Raw genomic sequence first — 13,858 nt, forward strand, 5'->3', positions numbered from 1 at the left:
AGAAACCTCTTGAACTTGAGCAAAACTTCCCCTGATCAGGTATGCATATGGTCACAGTTGGACTGCCAACTAAGAGGCACTTAATGCCTCTATTAGGTTGCTTTCTTTTAAATATGTTCTGTCCGGAGAAAAGAATTGCAGAAGTCAGGGGGAAGGATAACAAGCTACAAGGTGAAGAGAGAGGATAAATAATGCAGGAGAACAGGCTTTTGCATCAAGGCACAGGACAGATTGGAAAAGCAAATGGTTTACAGTACCTTAAATACCTACCGGTTTATCGACAGCGATCCCCACCTCTCGGCTCCTCTAGGAGCCAAAACAATGGATGAAAGGATCAAGTGAGATGCACAAAAAAATAGAGGAGAGAATTGGAAGAGACCTGAATATTCAGCCTTTGTTTTAGTTCTAATTTGTCCTAAAACAGTGAAACGTTCCCGGATTGGCCTCAGATAGTGGTACATTTCCAGCTATACTATGTGACGCATAACTTGGAGGTACATAAAAAGCCACATGAGTACGTTCAGAAACCCACACCCTAACTGGAGCTAAAAAGCAGCAGCTTTGGAAGGCAAGGTTAAGAAGCACCAAGGAGCGAAGCCTGTCCCCCACTTCCTTCACCATCGTAGAGGTTCTGGAAGTAGCTTGGCTTGGCTTTCCAAGTGAAAGCTGCTACCAACAGCGCTGAATTACTTAAAAATTGTTGTTTATTGTCCACGTGGTGTGCAGCTGAGTGAGCTGCTGTGGCTCCTCTCAAGAGGAAAAATGCTTGTTGAATGAACCATGATCTGCCCCCGCCTGTTTTTTTTTTATTATTATTATTATTTTATTTTTTAGGTTTAATTGAATGTGGGAGAGACAGGTTTGGAACTGCTTTTGGGTGATGGCAGAGGAACTTCACTTAAGTAATCTGGGGTGGTTCCAAAAGGCATTCCAGTTCTCAGAAAAATAGGTATTACTAGTCATTGCTTATATGCTATGAGTTGAAAGATTAATAATTTTCTCTGCCAAAGTTTACAGTCAGCCTTTACCATGACAGTAGATCAAATACATGTACTTGCCTGGGCAGCTGACCTCGTTTGAACTTAGCAAGTGTTACTCTCAGTGATGACTACATTTTTGGAACAAATACTCTGCTATGCTTTTTAAAGCAAACTTAACCTTGTAAAGCATTAACCAGCCTCTCAAGCCCATTTCAAGCACCTAGTGCCCTTGGTGCCTTGGCAAATTATTTAGACCCAGTAGGTGTAACCAGCCAGATGACAGAACTGGATTGAGACAAGCGATAAGGGAGTAGCTGCCCTGTTTTGCAGTCAAACCTTCCCCTGAATAAGGACAACTCCCAGCTGGTGCCAACGGGAGAAACAACTTGATCCTTCCATTTATTCCTCTGCACTCCATTCCTCTTCCTTTCTCACTTTTGGCTTGCATGCTGCAGAAAGACAGTTAGAAATAGCTGTTCTTACATGCTCAGGCTGTTTGATTTTGGAAGTTGGCATTGGTTTTACTGGAGATAGAAGAGCACCCACGAGCACAGAATGAAACAGCCCATCCCCAGGCAGAGCTGTAACAGAAGGGAGGGGTGAAAGGTGCAGGAGCTGAGCATCTCCTCCTTATTCAGAGTTTCTATTGAAGCCAATGACCCAGATTTCTCTGACTTCAAATGGCTGTTTTCAGAGAGCTTGCCGGAGGCACAGTGCTGGGGAAGGTCAGGCAGAATTTAGCCTGAAGTATTCTGCATGCATAGGCTTATCAGATCTGGATTGTAGAACTTGATACTGAAAACCCATGTTCTTCAATGAGGTCTGTGAAAGTCACTAAAGTGACTAGTACCCTGGGCTTCAGTCTTGCAAGGCTGCCCTCAACCTGGGATTTCTTTCTGTCCTGTACTTCTGTGATCAGTTCTGTGACATCCATCTTGCTCCCAGGTTTCCCTCTTAAAATTTTTTTTTTTTTTACAATTGCGGAAAACCCAAACTAGTTTTTAATCCCATGGGCTTAGATTATTAAGAACCCAGAAATGTGGCAAACCTCTGTTATCTTTGGCAAGACAGCCTGACCTTCTGTGGAAAACTGGGAAAATTCCTATAGGCAAAAATCAGGCTTCTAAACATAAAGGCATTAAAGTCATGCTATGTCTCTTTATGAAAGAATCATTGTAACTGCACATATTTTAAAAGAGCAGCAAGTAGTGCAGAAACGCACATTATTAATCTGTATGCAGTTTATCCTGTAGGTTTAGATTCATTAAGTCCTGCAGATGAGACTGGTTTGGATCCCCCCCGCTTTTTTTTAATGTACTCCCACTTTCAGTTATATGCAGCAGCAGAACAGGTTCCTGATATTAATGTCGGCCTGCAGCACCCTCCCTTAGCCCAGCCAGGGGGATTCTGCAAAATTATCATCTCCCTTATGGCCCATTTTATTCTGTTTAAATCTCTCATCAGAAATTTCAGTTAGAAACTAGTTGCTATCTCAGTATCAGAATATGCACGTTGAATATGTTCTATATCAGTGTACCAGGCTTCCCAGGTTTTTGGAAACGTACTTATGCAAATACTGTAATGCAACATAGAAACAGTGACAATGAACACTGTCTTAAGAGGCAAACGTGCCCTGGATTCCATGCGTGTATCTCCCTTTATTTGATACAGAAAGTCTGATTAGATCTCTAAAGATTACAGTTTAAAAGAGCTTGGAAAAAATAGAGTACTAGTAACTTGGATTTTTTTAATGTATATTCAAACATAGAATCAGCTTTACTGATACAGAGCATCCCAAAGCTGGATTTCAGTCGTATTGCTCTGTGTTTATCAAAAGGAAAAGGAGGTATTTTCCCATATCATATGTTGGCTTTGTCTTACCAGTGTCCAGGGCCACCGCGTGCTGTGATGCAGGATGGAGCAGCTGCACGCTGGGGATTGTGCTCCAAGGGAAAGGAATAGATTCAGAGTGTTCAAACCACGAGTCCTCCTACCTCTCCTTTCTGCTGGAGTCAGCAGCTCTGCAGAAGTCCAGCTCCCCGTTTTATCTTCTGAAAGAGTAGACTAATTGCTAATGTCTTCTACGAGGACAGATGTATACAGAAAAGATGTACACTAAAAGAGATGCATAATATTTGCCATTTCAAACAGTGTTCAGCTTTGTCAGCTTTGTAAAGTTTCTTTTATGCATTGAAGCGAAATGTTTAAGTTAATTGAGATGAATACAATGATAGCTGGCAGCTGGATAATAATAACCCTTCGATATACACGTGGACACAAGGAAGCATAGAAGCATTGCTATTGTTTGTCGCTCTATTCTGCCTTTGACTTTTTTTATTAATGTCATGTTTTCTTTTAAAGTTATCTGCCCTGATCTGCAGTAATGTGGGTGCATAATTGACTGTATTTGGACTAAAGATATTCTTCGAGCCAGGCATTTCGACTATAAGCTATATTGAAAGCATCAGGCAGAAAGTTGTACTGAAAACATCAGACATAACTAGTTTAATATTAAACCAGCTTTGTATTCTTTTTATTCCCATTTATTTTTAAAGCCTTTTAAAAACAGATTTTTAATTGCCTTGCAGATTAAGTTGTTTTTGAAGGCTCACAACTAGCATTTTCATAGGCAGGTTGGGGATTTTTGTTGTTTGTGTTTTTTTTTTTTTTTTTTTTTTTAAATCACCAAAGGGCATGAACATACTTACAGTTTTCTATAGCCATCTGACAGCATGTATGCAAGGAAATAAAGATGTCTTCCTCCTGTATTTTCCCTTAAATGGCTTTGTCCTGGAGAATATATTATGTTGATTGGCATGAGAAAGAAGGCTGTGATCTTATTTTTACTGTTTGTTATAGCAGTTTCAAACTTATCAAAGGAAGAAATAGAGGCTTTTTAGATGGCTGCTTGCCAACATCACTAATCAGAATTTTAATGAGATTTTTCTTTTCGAGGCCTAAATTAGGTCTAATTAGCAATATATAAAGCAAATGTATAATGCCATAAAAGGGATGCAGCCTACTGCAGATAGAATGTGTTTCAATCTCTTTACAAATAGAAATATTGAACAAAATACGCATTCTTATGCTGTTTTAAATATATGCGGGGGGGGGGGTATTCTTATGCCTTAATTAACAAATTGCCTTTAGAAAATGTGGTCCTAGACTTTTATAACAACTTTGACATCTCTGAAGAGGAATAATGCAGGTGCTTATGGCTGAACCCCCTGTACAGTTTCCGTTCACTTTGACACACTCCTGAAAACCCCAGTCCGACACACGCCGCTATCACACCGACAGCGTGAGCTGGGCCCTTTTCCTTCCCTAAGTGCTCCATTTGCCATCATCACGTCTTTGGATGGACCATGTGTTCCTATTGTTTGTGGGCTGGATAACTAGCCTGCAGCTCCCATTTCCCAACCATCACAAAAGGCACAGTTATATTTAGTCTACACATACTGTTTTTCTCCAAGCATTTAAGACAGAAAATGATTAACAACTGCCAAATGTCATCCTCAAAACACAGCCTTGTTTCTTCCCCCAAAGTATATTTTGTGCAAAGAGGGATAAACCGAAAGGACTTTTCTCTTTCCCCCCTGCAAGATTTGGTTGTTATTTATGGTACTGTAGTTCAGTTCTCTCCTTGTCTGGCTTATCTGCTACACATGAAATATTTCAAAAAAGGAAAGCATCTTTAATCAGAGTTGCTCAGATGCAGCTTAATGCAATTAAACACCACAAAGCATGGAACTGCAGTTTCTGCCTAAGCAAACCATTTTATTCACATACTGCGACCATTAACCAGGAAGCCTCTTGCAAAGCCTTCTTCCAAATTTCATGTTTGGTAAATCTCATTTCTTTATTTCAGCTAAATCAATATCTCTTCTGATTCGTTTAGCTCATGAAACTGAAGATGAATAGCAGCAGCAACAATGGGGGTAAAAAAAGCCTCCAAAGCACACCAGAACAGAATGAATATAAACCCCAAACCAAATACTCTCCCTTGCACAAGCTCCAAGTCATCATTTCCAGTACCATTGGGCTGAAGTGACCAGAACACGTGAGCAGGACTTTAGGTGTTGCTCTAGACCACGTTTATCTGGAAAGCTGCAACTAGAGTTTATGCTAATTGGTAGCATCTGTAGTTAATAAGATAGTCTATCAACTGACCATTAGCTTCGAACTAACATCAGTCATATTCTAAGTAAGCTTAAGTAGCCATTTCAAATGTGTATTTCTTGAAGTGTGTAAATAAATATATTCACAGCAATTTTAAGGAAAGAGCCAAACCACAGGGCAGAGGGAGCCAGAATAATTTTGCATCTGTTACAACACTCAGGATAATGTTTTGGTTGATTTATAGTGGAAATATTTGTTTTTCAGCTGGAATTTTGGTAACTTGGAACAGATGTTCACAGCAACGTTGGAATACTGTCTACCCATGCTTCTCTATTAAATCAAGTGCTGTTACACATTTAAACTAATCTAGGAAAAAATTAATATACTTTGTAAGATTAGTAATTTCACAAGGTACATAGTAATGGGATTCCAATTTTATTATCTTTCAATTTTATCAGAATCTCAAGACATACAATAACACATGCAAAAAACTACCAAAGTGGCTAGATTTCGTCTGTTTTGTGACCTTGGATGGAGGAGAAGTGCTTGTCTATCACTATTTTTTCAAAGCTTTGTAGTGTTGAAGCAACTCAGCTTTCTGACTTTTTTCCACCTTCACTGAGCTAGGGAATATTTAAACAAGGGGAGCAAAGAAGGTTCTTATAATAACAAAGTTATTTGTATCTCCTAAAAATCATTAGGAATTCAAGTATATTATTTTTTAAAAGTCTTATTTATATCACTTAAAGACCCCTGACTACAGAGCAGCCATGAATACAGTTCTCTCTTTCCCACTGATTTACTCATGTCCCTCAACATTTAGCCAGAAAAGGAGAGGGAGCACACCTCCACACTCATGAAATTAGCTGGGGGAGCAGCGTGTTCTGAAATCCATAGACACCTTTGCATTTGCTTCAGGGGCACCAAGCTCCTGAGCTCAGAAGTGAATGGCACTTCTGTCAATTTGGAGAGGCTGCCTTTTTTTCTTTCCTTTTTTCCCCTAGGGAGGCAAGTTACAGTCTTCTCTCCAAGTGCAAACATCCAAAGCTATTTGCTGATGCAAATTCCAGATTGCCAGTGGAACTTTGCCTGATGTCTTTACCTTATGAGGGCTGTTGTTTCTTCTAGGAACTTTCAGATGCTCTACTGCAATGTTCTTGCTTCCCAGGAAAGATCCAAGTAAACTGGCATGCAGCTATTTAATGGTTATCCCATTTGCAGCTACCTTTCTTTCCAGGTGGCATCACTATATTCTTAATGGCTGAAAGCACTAACAAAGTCAGAGGGGAGCCAGCGACTTGTTTCTGTGTGAAGCAAACATTTTGAATTACAGTTACTGCATTAAGCTCTTGAAGATGTACACAGAGATGTTTCCTCACCAATTTGATGCACTCATAATAATGCTTGATAACATGCTCAGCCTAGGGAGGACTGCCTGCTGCTCAGTCCTTAGTGCCGTCAGCTGAGAAAAGGGGAGGCAGAGCGTGTGGAGCACGGCTTCTTTTTCAGCCTCGGCTATTTTACACCGGTATCTCATCCTGAGAGATGCGCTGTTAACATTGGAAGAAGTGGAACCTCAGTACAAGCTTGTTGTGCAAATGCAGTACAAATGCAGATTTTACTAGAATATATTCTTTGCAAGCAAGGTAGTATTTATAGGGGTGACATGAGTCACCTTCATAGACACCATGGATACAGCATTTCATCCACTAACTCCATTAAGTACAACCAGCTTTTCACAATATTTTGCACTTGCACTTGTACAACCAAGTGGTTGTTTCTCCCCTTGGGACACTCCTTCCTCTCTGTCCTGTCCAGAACTGGAGCCAACGGGCGCTGAAATGCCTCTACGGCCAAGAAGCTTCTGTGCAGCAGAAACGAATCTTCAACTGCTGTAGACTTTCAGACAAGCTTTTTAGAACGCTTCTCTGAAGCTTTGCTCAGACATCCAGCACCGTTATTTTATCATGGACGTTATCTACCTGACTTGTCAACTGTTAGATTATGCGAGTTCTTCCGTGGAAAAGCTGTCCCTTCTGCAAGCAGGGCGATATTGTCTCATTATTTGAATGTCCTTGAGCAGTAGGCATTAGACGCAGGCACCCCTGAGATACTGGAGTGCTGGGCTTGCACAGCTGTCTGCATCCTGTACTCCTGGTCATAGGTTTGAGAAATGTATTCATTCTCGGTCTGTCTACAATCCCTTATATTTGGGGTTTAAGCTACAGGGCATCTCAAAACTGAGGCCCCAACCGGGTGGGAAGAGCCGTGCAACAACACTGAAAGGTGCAGAACTAAATCCGATATTTATCATACATGTGGTCCAGGAGTTTTCATCACTGGAAATGATCTTCCATGTGTTACCAGATGGAAGAGTTCAGAACCATTTTTTTAATACTCTGTTTGAAGAATAAAATTTTCTTCTAACTTAAACCTTTACACCTGATCTGCAGTCTTCACTTATCAAGAGAGTTCAGTACAGGGGTTGAAGCACTAGGCTGGTGACTAGTGCTCATGTCTCCAGCCTCTGCCACCACTTGCTGTGTGACCTTGGACCTCTCTCAGTTTCTGTCAGTGTCCTCTCCCTCATTGTTTGTCTCTGTTTCCTGTAGGAGCAGGTAGGAGGATCTTAAGAGAGTAACATCTGTATCCCAGGTGAATATTTGTAGGAGTTAGCTGTGTGATTTCATATATAAATAAGGTAACGAGGTCTGTTGTGACGTTGACAGATTGCAAGCCTCTTGTACACGACAGCCAGGTACTTGTTTCCAGTAATAAGTCCTGTAGCAGTACATTATATTTCTCTGAACCTCACAGTAATATGCTCTTGTTGCTCTCTCAAGCCCTGTTAATGAGCTGCTCAGAGGCTGGGAGACGGCATCTGCTTAGTAAGAGTCGGTATTGGTCTTGGTTATTGCAGATTTCTGCACTTTGCTAGCACAAACAGTCTAATAACTGCTCATCATAGGAAATCTGAACTGCCTAGATGCCAGTTAGATTCTCAGGGTTTGATCCTGATGGGTGCTGAGCACTTGTTGAGAGCCAGGCCATCTTCAGCCCATCAGAGGGGGTAAAGGCACTCTGCGTGCTGCAGGTCCTGGCGTGGACAGGGAACCTCTGCAAGATACTGTCCTGCAAGAAAACTCCTTGGTTACTCTGGGTTACTAGCAGGCAAGACTAGTTTACTTACGAGTTGTGCTGAGGTCCTTTGGAAGTCAGTCAAAGGCTTTATTATGCTCAGATTAGTAGCTCATGAGTAATCTCTACTAAAACAATTCACTCTCACTAGGCTGTTGAAATTTCTCAGGTGCTGTATCTCGCTGCCACATAGACTGGTTTTTAAAATCAAAGAAATCTGTGGAAACATTGCATTTCTGGCATAGGGGTCAGAAAAAGGTCCATCGTGGTCCATGCCACTGTCTTTTCTGGAAAACCTAACACTGGCTTTATTATAAATGTAAGATTTGCTGTCATCGGAAGGTGCTTGTAAATTTTAACAAAAAGTAGAATATGCACGAGTTCATGGGAGAGGATTTTGTAGCTCTAACACACATTGCAGTTACAGACACAAAATGTTGCACTTTTGGTTCATTTAGAGAATACACATTTCAGCCCTCGGAGATGCCCTTGTGATAAGGCATCAGCACAGACAGCACTAATGAGAGTTTGCAAATCAACTGAGAAAAAAAATTAATTTTAAGCTTTCCAGTTGTATAATAGATAACAGGAGATGTGATTTCTTTTCAATATTTGTAACAGCTCCCCTCGAAATTAAAAAAATCAGCCTGATTTAGCTTTTTTCCAGGTTGTAGGTGCTCCAGGGGAGTAGCTGCTATTCCTTAGCAAGGGAATGTTGCATACAGAGAACCGAGCACCCTGACAGCCTGTTCCTGGCCATCCCCGCTCACCGAGCGAGGGTGTAACAAAGGACGGCGGCAGCTATTCCGAGCTGCTGACTCCCCAAAGTCTCTTTGCTTTCATTCAGGCATGGTTTTTCTTCTGCTCCAATAGCTGCCATTCCCTGTTGCAAAAAAAGGTGTCAGCCAGGTTTCCTGCAGCAGAATTTTGCTCTGCTAGAGCCCTGAGTCGAAGTAGTCCATGTTTCCCTGTCCCTTGTTTTTTAGGTACTATTTTACAGATGTTCATGTGGCTGCCATAAAGACCAGAAGAGCAGCCTGGCACCAAGCAATTCCATCGCAATATTGCCATTGGGTTTTTCAAGAGAGATAAAATTTCACTCTAGCTCTGGATCTTACCGAAGGATCTTAGGTTTAGTGACTTCTCCTTGTGCCTCAGTGTTTGGACAATAAGGGTAATGTTTGCTTGCCTTGAGAACTACAGAGGAACTACAGCGTTCCCATGAGTATCAGTCTTGTTATGAACGCAGGCGAGGCTTCCCTGGAAATGTGGTACCATTTCAAGTGGTGACTCCAGGGAGAAGTCTGCTAGCAGCCTTTTCATCTTCTCTGCACCCCGACTCATGAATAAACATAGGGAAAGAGGGAGCTAGATGAAAAGCAGCTAGGACCCATGTTGCTGTAGAGCTGTGGATCTTCCTGGGCATTAGCTATAATTGGCTCCTCTCTTTCTGGGCTATCCAGTATTTTAGCAGGTGTTTCAGTGCCTCCCCAAAGAGAGGCAGAGCAGCCCATGGCACCAGCGTGCTAAAGCAGCTCTGACTGATTTTAGGTCACGTTAACAGCAAATCAGGGGGAACAGGCAGCCTCGGAGGGAGAGCTGTGCTCCCTCTCCTACCTCGACTTCAGACAGGCTGTGGATCAGCCTGCTTGTGATCTGGCTTCGAGAGAGGCTTGAATCTTGGTGAATCCCACCGTTACAGATAACTTTAACATGTCCCTCACCTCCCAAAATTGTGTGAACCGGCACAGGGCTATCGTGGCTGAGGTTCTTATCCAGAATCTGCATGTAGATGTGCAATAGTCTTAAAAATCTTGACAGGTTAACTTTCAAGAAAATGCCTTGTTAGGCAGTAGTCACTACTAGCAATTACCATGCTTTTATCTGTAGCTGTCAATGCACTGTAAGAAGTGGCTGTTATTCCCATTTTATAGAAGAAACAGATGTTCTAGGGACGTCTGAATAGATTTAATACAGAAATTGCATGCCTAAAAGGTGTTCTAGAAAATCCCATCATTATCACATGACTGATTTTATTCAGTGCACCCAGGAATTCAGCAGATCTGCTGGTCGTACTTTGCTTCTCTTCTTATTTGATTTAAAACAATAGTTTTGAAGTTTTCATTTTACTCCCCTTCTGGGGCAGAGGAGAAGCTGAAATGAGTTGATCTATCATCAGTTTCTTTTTAAGGCAAACTTTCAGGTAGGGATTTGTTCGAAACTTCTTGAGGTTTAAGTTGGTTTTGTGATCAAGAGACACAGAAGTCGCATTTGTGAAATCCAATTAGGCTCCAGCCGTGGCAAGGACACATGACATAAGGCACATACGTCCATCTGATTCCCTGTCCTTCCCTGCTCTCAAAACCTTCAGCCTCCATGGCAGAGCTGTGCTTCTTATCTCAGGTATTTCGGATTACTGCAAACTCAGTTTACCTGTTTGGGAGTTGCAGGGTTGCAGCCTTTCCCTTGGAGACATGGCAGATGACAGGGAAAAAGGCAGCTGAGAACTGCTTCACTCTAGGGGAGTGATCAGAACTGGGTAGGGCAAGAGGAGAGCTATAGATGGATGTTGTGCTGGCGTCGGTACCGGGAACAACTACTAAGTGCAGTTAGTGCTAAAAGTGACAGGAGGCTGTGCTGTGGCCTTGGTTTTAACAAGGAATTACAGAGACTTCTGTGAATATCTCTTTCATTTAAGCTTCCTGCATGGAGCTAGAATAGTCAGTACCTTTACAGAGCAAACTTTTTTTTGATTGAGGACTTTCCACTACAATAAGCTAAAAGTTGTTAGAGCAAGGAAGAGCTTACCTGATAATGATCCTTCCTCAGGAACCAGCTCTCATGCACTGCGGATTCAAGGGCGTGATGATGCACCTGACTGCGTGCCACTGTCTTCACTACCAGCTGCAGAGTCCTTTGGCTTGCCTTTCCCATCTGGCTGTAGCAAAAAAAGAAACTAGTTACTTCTCCTTGCTTGGAGAGCAGCAATTTCTCTCAGCCACATCAGAAACCAAACTGCTAATTACCCTGCTGTGCTGCTCACCTCTCTGGGCGATAGCTGTCCCTTGCCTGGAGGAGTCCTCTTGTAGCACCCACTTGTGCCGTAGCAAAACTTCATTTCCAATGGCTAACAAGTTTTCTTGTAAGAGGGAATCTATATTTTTATGAATGCAGTGAAGTTACTAAGGCCTTTTCCTTCACTTCCCTGAAACTGTATTCACTTGTAAGTAGGTTAGTTTGTGTATACGTAACAGTCAGGACAAGCAACGATAGCAAACCTGGACTGAAATAGTCTCGGGAGTTTTGTACCAATCTCTGAGCACAGCAGTAAAACAGACTTTTCAGTTACCCTCAGCCAGCCACAGGACTTTCCTGTTACTATTGATTTGATTTTGGGTTTTTATATCATTCACTGTGGGACTCTAAATGGTTATTGGAACACCAGAGCCTACCTTACCATGATACTTCAGCATCTAAAATCAGAATGGGTTAAGCATATACATAGAGAGAGCTTAGGCTCAAGTGACTAGGCTACATGCCCAAAGATGAGCACATGGAGAAATGAGTAAGATGAGAATTAATTGCATTTACACATTTTCCTTTAATGATAAAATAATTCCTTTCAGTTGCATCTTTCAAATAGCCAAATAGCAAGACAGTCACACTTTAACACTGTTGGCATCCTATTTCCTGTTCCTCTTTATTATTTACAACACTTTTGTATTTAATTTGAAGGAATAATATGATGTGAGAGTGACAGGCAGCTTTCTTAATTGGCTTGTCTGCTCCTGCTCATGCCATGACATCAATTATATACAGTTGTCTTTGACTTGGAACGTGTAACCCCCATGGTGACTAATTCCGGTACCTAGCGTTAGGGTCCCCAGTGGCACAGACTAGAGATTAATAAGTGCAGTTCAGTCTGCTGCTTGGGGACGGAAAGCTTCACTATCCCTGGGGAGTTCAGTGCTCTTGGTTTTCTCAGGCCATTGGGGTTGGAAAGGAATGGTGATGCATTACCAGCCTTTGGAGTAGAAATGAAAACATTAGAAGGAACCCCAATGCTTTGCCTTTCCTAAGATCCTTTCTCTTTCCCGTATCAGTGCTATTATTGTTACATTTTTATTTTAGGCCACAAACATAATTTTATTTCTTTTTCCATTTCAATTGTATGTTTTAATGAATTCTTTTCACGTACAAGAGCAAGGATTGTTCTTGATGATAATAATGATTGGGCCAAAGGGAAATATTGACTGCTTAATAGCTAAATAGCAGGGTACTTAGAGATGAAGACATTTCTGATTCATGTATGGCTTTTGGGGGTCAGGGTGAAATTGTGACTTATCCAAAGCAGTGGCAAAACTACTGATTTTTCATGGTTTGCTTTTAGCCAAGAAGCCTAGCAATCAAACTGATATTCCCATAATGACTGTCTTGAGAAGCTGGATTCTTTCTTGTCAAGATGAGTGATCATTTCAGCAAACTCCCTCATTTGCAGCCCCCAGTGAATAATAAGGCATCGCATAGTTGCAGTTCAATACCTCTATTCATCAATATCCTTCATAACTTGAAGGAAGAACATAGCTTATATACGTTTTGGAAAAGATGCTGGACTAAATTCTGTGAGTCTTGAGGACCATTCTAACTACTAAACAGATCATTGTCCTTTCTGTTATGCTGAGAATAGCTGAACCTAGATGACATATATGCTCTAATGCAAGAAAATATCCTTAGACTGTAGTTAACCCTATGCATATTTAAGCTCAGCTAATCCTGGAAGTTGTAAATGAAGATCCTTATCATATACATCAGATCAAACATGGCCTTATGGCTTCAGGGACAGAATCTGCAGGGGACACGCTAACCTCCCAAAACATAACTGGGAGCAGGAGGGAAAACTTTTTTTTTTTTAAATGAACAGCTTTAACTAGTTTGGATTTGACTCAGATACTGTACCATAGGGACAAAATCAGTATTGGTTATTAGATTGCAATTTCCCATCCTAGTATTTGGAAACATGAGGCTCTATTTGTATCAGATTTTGGCCCATTCCATTTTTTTCAACCATATGACTTAATGATGGATGATACAAAACTCACTGCATCTTTGTGGAAAGAGAATTCAATACTAATATCTTGTAATAAAATAACTTCTCAAAGTGTTACAAAAATATCAACCTATTACATCCATGGCAACATCAGCCACTGTCTGGGTGAAAAAATCTAGAATGAGCAATAAACAATCAAGCCACCAAAAATATGAACAGAATCTGGATGGTACAACCTGTGAGATGGCTGGTAGTTTTAGTATTACATGAAAACAATCCCCAGGGAAAGGCAAAGCTGGTTACAGAGGACAAAGGTTAGGCTTTATTCATTAGTATTTGATTTTCGGTACGCTATCATTGCAAGCAGTAAGGGGAAAGATTTACTAAGGTATTTAGGTACCTAAACATGCCTAGCAGCATTTATAGCAGCATCTAAGTAGGTTAGGTGCCTAATTCCCATTAACTCCATCAACATCTTTAAGCTGCTAAACATCTTTGCAAAGCGGGCCCCAGAGCCTGAGCTGACAGGTGTCTCTGTTTGAACTGCTGTGGCTGGGCTCACTGGCAGCGGCTG

Source organism: Ciconia boyciana, chromosome 16 (genome assembly GCF_034638445.1).
Source record: "Ciconia boyciana chromosome 16, ASM3463844v1, whole genome shotgun sequence".
In the NCBI taxonomy this organism is placed as follows: Eukaryota; Metazoa; Chordata; class Aves; order Ciconiiformes; family Ciconiidae; genus Ciconia; species Ciconia boyciana.